We start from the raw sequence: 7,787 nt of genomic DNA, 5'->3' as shown, positions 1-7,787 counted from the left end.
GAGTCGTGTGAATATAATGAATGGTGAGGGGTTCTGTATGAATTGTTCATACTGCAGAGCGAAGTCTATTCGCTGAGTGAAGTGTGAGATTTTGTATGATTTATTCATACTGCAGAGCGAAGTCTATTCGCTGAGTGAAGTGTGAGAATTTGTATGATTTGTTCATACTGCAGAGCGAAGTCTATTCGCTGAGAGATTGAGTGGGAATGAAAAGGTCGTGTGTCCCGAACCTTAAAATGCGTGTTGTGTTTCCCACCTTGAATTAAATGAAAATTTTCAGTAATAGAAGTATTATGTGCTGATGTCACTTATATACTGCGCTGCACTGTTTTACTGTTAAATACTTGCAGGTAGATTGCGACCGTTGGGTAACGGTTATCTTTTTTCTAATTATTATATTGTGTTCAAAACCTTTGTTTACTTTCGAGTGACAATGGATTTCCTTACTTAGCCGTCGCGCTAACTACACTTCAGTGTGTCCTTTACCAGATGGAGTCTAGTGTGGGCTCTTGTAGCCCGGGGAACTCTAGTGTTTCCTCAGAGTTTTACTTTCCCCTTTATGACTATGACGGCTATGTGCACTTGTTGACGGGTGATGACCCGTATGCCCCAGGCTTCGCTCCAGATCCTCCTGCTCAAGTCTATACTCCCGATTCGGTTCTTGCTCCGGACCCGGTCTATGTTCCTGCTTTGGACCCGGTCTATGATCCTGCTTTGGACCCGATCTATGCTCCTGTTCCTCCTCCTCCGCAGTACAGTCCTCCTCCAACTTACCCGACTACACCCTCTCGCATTCCGGTTCGTAGTAGTGAGCCGACTTTTCTAGATAGGGCCCAGTCTAGGTTTGGGTTCTATCCCATCGAGGTGTTAGAGGGGAGTGACCCCTTAGAGTTTGTGGTCTTTTATCCCTATCCGTGGGATCCCAGTCCTTCGGAGCATTGGGATGAGTGGTCTATGGTGAACACTCCCTGTTACTTTTTGGACCATATCACCTGGTTCGCAGGTGAGTGGCATCTAGTGTGGGGGACGTACTCCGGACCGGTGTACCGCCTCTTAGAGTAGTTGGCTGGTTGGGAAAGTTCTGGGAGGAAACTCTGTTGTGTATATATCTTTTGTAGCCATGATGAACTTAGTTGGCTAGTCAGTTGTACTTAAACTCTTGTGTATAGTGGTAGCTAGTGCAGCTACCCCTTTTGCTCATCTACATATATATGCATGAAAATATGTGTTGGGGGAATGATGATGTTGTGAAACGTTTTTCCTTTCCCTTAGCCTGTGCACCTAGAGTGAACCCCGCGTGGATTCGGCTGGGCTTGGTCTAGGTGTGGCGGTAACTACTCCGGATGTACGGTATAGCCGAGCCGGGGTGTTACAGAGAGCAAGAAAGGGAAGCTCTCATCTTCTCAAAGAGCTTGAAAGGAAAAATCAATTGGAGAAGAGAGATCAAAGAGAAGAGCTTGGAGGCATCATTCGGGAGAATTTCTTCCTCTCTTTTCTATTTTAAAGCTCTATTGTATATTTGTTGAATCTATTTTAGCCATGATAGGCTAAGCTTTTCTTTGGGATTTTTGGATTGATAAGTGTTTATGAACCTATGTGCCTAGTTATTTTTGGATTGATAAGTGTTTATGAACCTATGTGCCTAGTTCTTTTTGGATTGATAAGTGTTTATGAACCTATGTGCCTAGTTCTTTAATTGCTGATAAGTGTTTATGAACCTATGTGCCTAGTTCTTTAATTGCTTGAATGTGTTTATGAACCTATGTGCCTAGTTCTTTAATTGCTTGAATGAAATATCTATTTTATGTGCCTAGTTCTTTAATTGCTTGAATGAAATATCTATTTAGGTTTATTACTTGTGTTGTAATTGTGGCTTAATTTCTTGATGCTTGTAGTTAAGGATCCTAATTACTTGTTTCATTGCTAAATTTGTCTATGAATTAGAGCACCCACAATTGCACTTGATTCTTGTACCTCGAGAGAGGACATGTTGATTAAGGGATTTATTGTGAATAGCTCACGAGAGTGAGTATTCCAATTGTGAATAGCCCACGAGAGTGGGTATTCCATTTATTGCTTGTTCTTGATTATATGTTGTGAATAGCTCACGAGAGTGAGTAATCCAATTACCTTGTTTTGGGATTGAATTACGAGAGTAATCTTTCCCTTTTAGATTGCAATCATCCACACTTGTTGAACCCGAATGATTATTTCACTTTAGATTGGCACTAAGTGATTAAACACTTTGACACCCAAAAATCTCGCTCTTAATCTATTGTATATAAATGTCCGTTTGCCTTGCTTCATTTATTTTGTTTTCATAATTATAGATAAATACCCATTGTTAACGTAGGAATAGCTTCTCGTGAATTAATTAGTAACTAGTGCTTGATACCCTGCTTCCCTGTGGATCGATAACCCCGGAATACTCCGGATATTTGCTTGTACCTAAAAATACTACGACCAAATTGGCGTCGTTGCCGGGGAAGCAGTGTTTTGTATTGACATTAGTGAAAATTTTTTCTAGGAGTCTATTCCATTATTTTTTTATTTGTTTTTGTTTTTGTTAACAATTTTTTTTTATGGATTGATATGAATTTCAAGGAGCTTTGCCACCATTTTATTCTTCTTCCCATGATTATGAGATGAGTTGGAATAGGTACCAGGACTATGGAGGAATGGAACAACAAGAACATTTCTCAAATTATGCCAACTCAAGCCAAGACCATTTCTATGAAGGCTCCTCTCAAGCATTCACATCACAACATCAATTGTGTTCTTTTTGTGGTGGGAATCACTTTGAAGAAAATTGCTATACATTCTACCCCACCAATCATGTCCCTCAACAACATACTCAAGGATTTTGTGCCAACATGAGTCAAGCCACTTATCAAGGAGATACACCATCAAGTTCACAACCCTTGTGGTGTACATATTGTGGAGGACCTCATGAGGCGGAAAATTGCTTCACATTTGATCCTAATTACCAATATGGTGGGCGATCTCAAGTGCTTCCATACCAAGAGTTTCAACAAGAATGCCAACCACTTGACCCAACATTTGAGGTGGAATCCGCAAAGAGTAACAAGCTTATGCACTTGATGTCTCAACTAAAAAAGCTACAAGCTCAAGTGGATCAAGATATTGCTAATTGGGAAATTCAAAAGAAGTTTGAGGACCTTGAAGATGAGGATGAAGAAATAGTTGATCAAGAAAGCACTCCACAACCCTTATGTTGTATATTATGTGGAGGACCTCATGAGGGTGAAAAGAATTAGGGCCTTTGGCTTTCTAAGCCGCATCGTTGGAGGACTTCTCAACAACTGTGTCTTGCAGGTTACGTAGGATTGAGATAAATCGTAATATCAAGAGCCCATGTTAAAGAATTTCTCTCGTCCAGGATAAGTGGGGTGAATTCATATTAGGTGATAATACTCAAGATCTAGATTTTCGCAAAAACAATCTATATATATAGACATACTAAGTCTCGCTAANGAACCTATGTGCCTAGTTCTTTAATTGCTTGAATGAAATATCTATTTAGGTTTATTACTTGTGTTGTAATTGTGGCTTAATTTCTTGATGCTTGTAGTTAAGGATCCTAATTACTTGTTTCATTGCTAAATTTGTCTATGAATTAGAGCACCCACAATTGCACTTGATTCTTGTACCTCGAGAGAGGACATGTTGATTAAGGGATTTATTGTGAATAGCTCACGAGAGTGAGTATTCCAATTGTGAATAGCCCACGAGAGTGGGTATTCCATTTATTGCTTGTTCTTGATTATATGTTGTGAATAGCTCACGAGAGTGAGTAATCCAATTACCTTGTTTTGGGATTGAATTACGAGAGTAATCTTTCCCTTTTAGATTGCAATCATCCACACTTGTTGAACCCGAATGATTATTTCACTTTAGATTGGCACTAAGTGATTAAACACTTTGACACCCAAAAATCTCGCTCTTAATCTATTGTATATAAATGTCCGTTTGCCTTGCTTCATTTATTTTGTTTTCATAATTATAGATAAATACCCATTGTTAACGTAGGAATAGCTTCTCGTGAATTAATTAGTAACTAGTGCTTGATACCCTGCTTCCCTGTGGATCGATAACCCCGGAATACTCCGGATATTTGCTTGTACCTAAAAATACTACGACCAAATTGGCGTCGTTGCCGGGGAAGCAGTGTTTTGTATTGACATTAGTGAAAATTTTTTCTAGGAGTCTATTCCATTATTTTTTTATTTGTTTTTGTTTTTGTTAACAATTTTTTTTTATGGATTGATATGAATTTCAAGGAGCTTTGCCACCATTTTATTCTTCTTCCCATGATTATGAGATGAGTTGGAATAGGTACCAGGACTATGGAGGAATGGAACAACAAGAACATTTCTCAAATTATGCCAACTCAAGCCAAGACCATTTCTATGAAGGCTCCTCTCAAGCATTCACATCACAACATCAATTGTGTTCTTTTTGTGGTGGGAATCACTTTGAAGAAAATTGCTATACATTCTACCCCACCAATCATGTCCCTCAACAACATACTCAAGGATTTTGTGCCAACATGAGTCAAGCCACTTATCAAGGAGATACACCATCAAGTTCACAACCCTTGTGGTGTACATATTGTGGAGGACCTCATGAGGCGGAAAATTGCTTCACATTTGATCCTAATTACCAATATGGTGGGCGATCTCAAGTGCTTCCATACCAAGAGTTTCAACAAGAATGCCAACCACTTGACCCAACATTTGAGGTGGAATCCGCAAAGAGTAACAAGCTTATGCACTTGATGTCTCAACTAAAAAAGCTACAAGCTCAAGTGGATCAAGATATTGCTAATTGGGAAATTCAAAAGAAGTTTGAGGACCTTGAAGATGAGGATGAAGAAATAGTTGATCAAGAAAGCACTCCACAACCCTTATGTTGTATATTATGTGGAGGACCTCATGAGGGTGAAAAGAATTAGGGCCTTTGGCTTTCTAAGCCGCATCGTTGGAGGACTTCTCAACAACTGTGTCTTGCAGGTTACGTAGGATTGAGATAAATCGTAATATCAAGAGCCCATGTTAAAGAATTTCTCTCGTCCAGGATAAGTGGGGTGAATTCATATTAGGTGATAATACTCAAGATCTAGATTTTCGCAAAAACAATCTATATATATAGACATACTAAGTCTCGCTAAAATCGAAGTTCCATTTCTAAAAAAAACAATTTATAATCCACATAATTGAAACTATAGATTATGCTATATGACAGAATACGCATAGGAATTCATAAAATCATAGTATCCATATAAATTGCACAAAATAACAATTTAAGATATTAGCAGATTCAATAATAAAGTCAAATAATAAATTGAATGGCAATTTGAAAGCAATACAGTTCGCAATTTTTTGGCCCAAAACAATTTATACATGTATATGTATATCATAAATGATTTAAATTGTCACTAATCCAAAATATAGTAATGGATTTTAAGAAATACATGCCCAAAATATTTAAAAGACAATTTTTTTTTACACTAGACTGGCAAAAAAGCCCAAGGCTTTTGCTCAATTAATTAAGAAAACAAGGGAAATCATATTAGAAAAAGGGTGCTAAACACCTTGTACTCAAATGGTATGTAGGGACTCTCCAATGTTGGAGGTCATGAGATTGAGCCTCAGTCGAGGTGAATTGACTCTTTGTGTTTTAATAAGTTGACATAGCCTCTTTGTGGGGCCGATGGATCGTCCATTGAGAGACGTAAGGGAAAATTTTTCCTTTTTTTTTTTGTGTGTATTTCGAAAAGGTTCAATATATTTAGAAAAACTACGTATATTTGTGAAAAATTTTGTGTGTATTTCATCGAAAAAAAATTGTGTAGTTAGTAAAAAAATGTTTTATATACATATACATATACTACCAATGCATAAAAGCATAAATATATAAATTCACATAATATATATACGATTAGAACATATAATTTGATTTATAAATCCACAAATCACATAAATATGCAATTTGAGGCATCTAGAAATAATAAGGCTTAAAAACTCATAGAACTACCATTCACCGGGATTGAGCGTGCTGATAACGTATTGTAATTGTATGCCCGTTTCGCCTTTAGCTCCAAACTGATAAACCTTTTTAGGATATATGTAATCTATATCTATATCTATATATAAAAACAAAATCCTCACTTTAAGCTTCCCGCCCAAAACAGTCCTACAATATTTAGGATGCCATTATTTCCTATTTTCCTATTTGTTGTATAATTCTATATTACAATTCCTATCGTACTACTATTCTACATTACAATTCCTATCGTACTACAATTCTACATTAAAATTCCTATCATACTACAATTCTATCGTAATAAGATATAACCTTATATAAATCCCTAATACTATACTGCGAACTTTAAAAGAGAAACATAAATAATTAGGCAAATTGGAAAAGGGAAAGGATATTACTGACTGAAAATTATTTAAAAACATTAAAAAAATTAATTACACTTTTCTTTTGAAAACTTTAAATTGTTTAAACTTTAAAAAAATTAACTAAACATGGGATGTTAGATTTTTTATAATAACTAAAATTAATTCATTCACATATGGAGGAAGAAAGAAATTAAATGTCATATGGTGAAAATGAATATACTTAACGTATAAAAATATAATTGCACATATATTAGTGTAGTATCTGTTCATAATTACGTTCTCAACCTACTGAAGCACAAAAAGTCAACATTGCCTCCATTGGGAATCAAACACACCCCTTCTCTTTTCATATGGGAGTGCAACCGGGTGCCATTAGACCACAAGATCTTAGAATTATGGTAATTAAGCTAAACATTGATTGTTGAATTTATTTTTATAATAAGTATAATTAAATTATTTCTCATTTTTCCATATTTATTTTAGTAATAATATAATTACATAAGTCGTATTACATATCGATCTTTTTAAGATAATTGTTGACAAACAAGTCATATATTATTCAATTAATTGAGTAATACTTTTGCACTAATCTTATAATCAAATAAATGTATACATTCAATATTAGAATTTTTTTATAATTTCATTTTTATTTTTATTATCTAAATATATAATAAAAAATTTATCCGTGCATCGCATTGGGTAATTGGACAATTATTTGCTCTAGTTCATGCAAAGAAAACATCAAAAAACATAATCGATCCAACCAATTTCATCAATTGCGCTATATAATATTCGATGTTATAATTTATATAATTGTATATCGATCCAAATATTCTTAACATATTATAACAAATCCAATCCGTGCAACGCACGGGCGAAAATACTAGTAATAATAATAATAGAAGTGCCTAGCAAAAGTTTTCCCCCCAAAACTGGAGGGCATTTTAGTAACAACATAATGAATATTATTTATTTATTTATTATTTTATTAATTATCTATATTTATTAATAATGTAATGCCATTATTCATATTTATTAATAATATTAATTGGTGATTGGTGATATATAATTTGTGATATATCTAATATGGTAATATTGTTAATATTTATTTATTATTTTATTAATTTTATTAATTATCCATATCTATTAATAATGTAATGCCATAAGGTAATATGGTAAAACTGTATTGTTAATATTGATTGGTGATCGGTGATATACAATTTGTGATATATCAATAATAATATATTCATTAATAAAAATTGAAATTAGTTGTGTGTAGTAGTTTGTTTTATGAATCTGCATTTGTCAATTCTCAATAATCTCAATAATAATGTTTAATTATATATTCATTTTTCG

This window comes from Ipomoea triloba, chromosome 10 (genome assembly GCF_003576645.1).
Source record: "Ipomoea triloba cultivar NCNSP0323 chromosome 10, ASM357664v1".
Classification (NCBI taxonomy): Eukaryota; Viridiplantae; Streptophyta; class Magnoliopsida; order Solanales; family Convolvulaceae; genus Ipomoea; species Ipomoea triloba.
The sequence above is the reverse complement of the archived record's forward strand: the minus strand, read 5'-3'. Positions refer to the sequence as shown.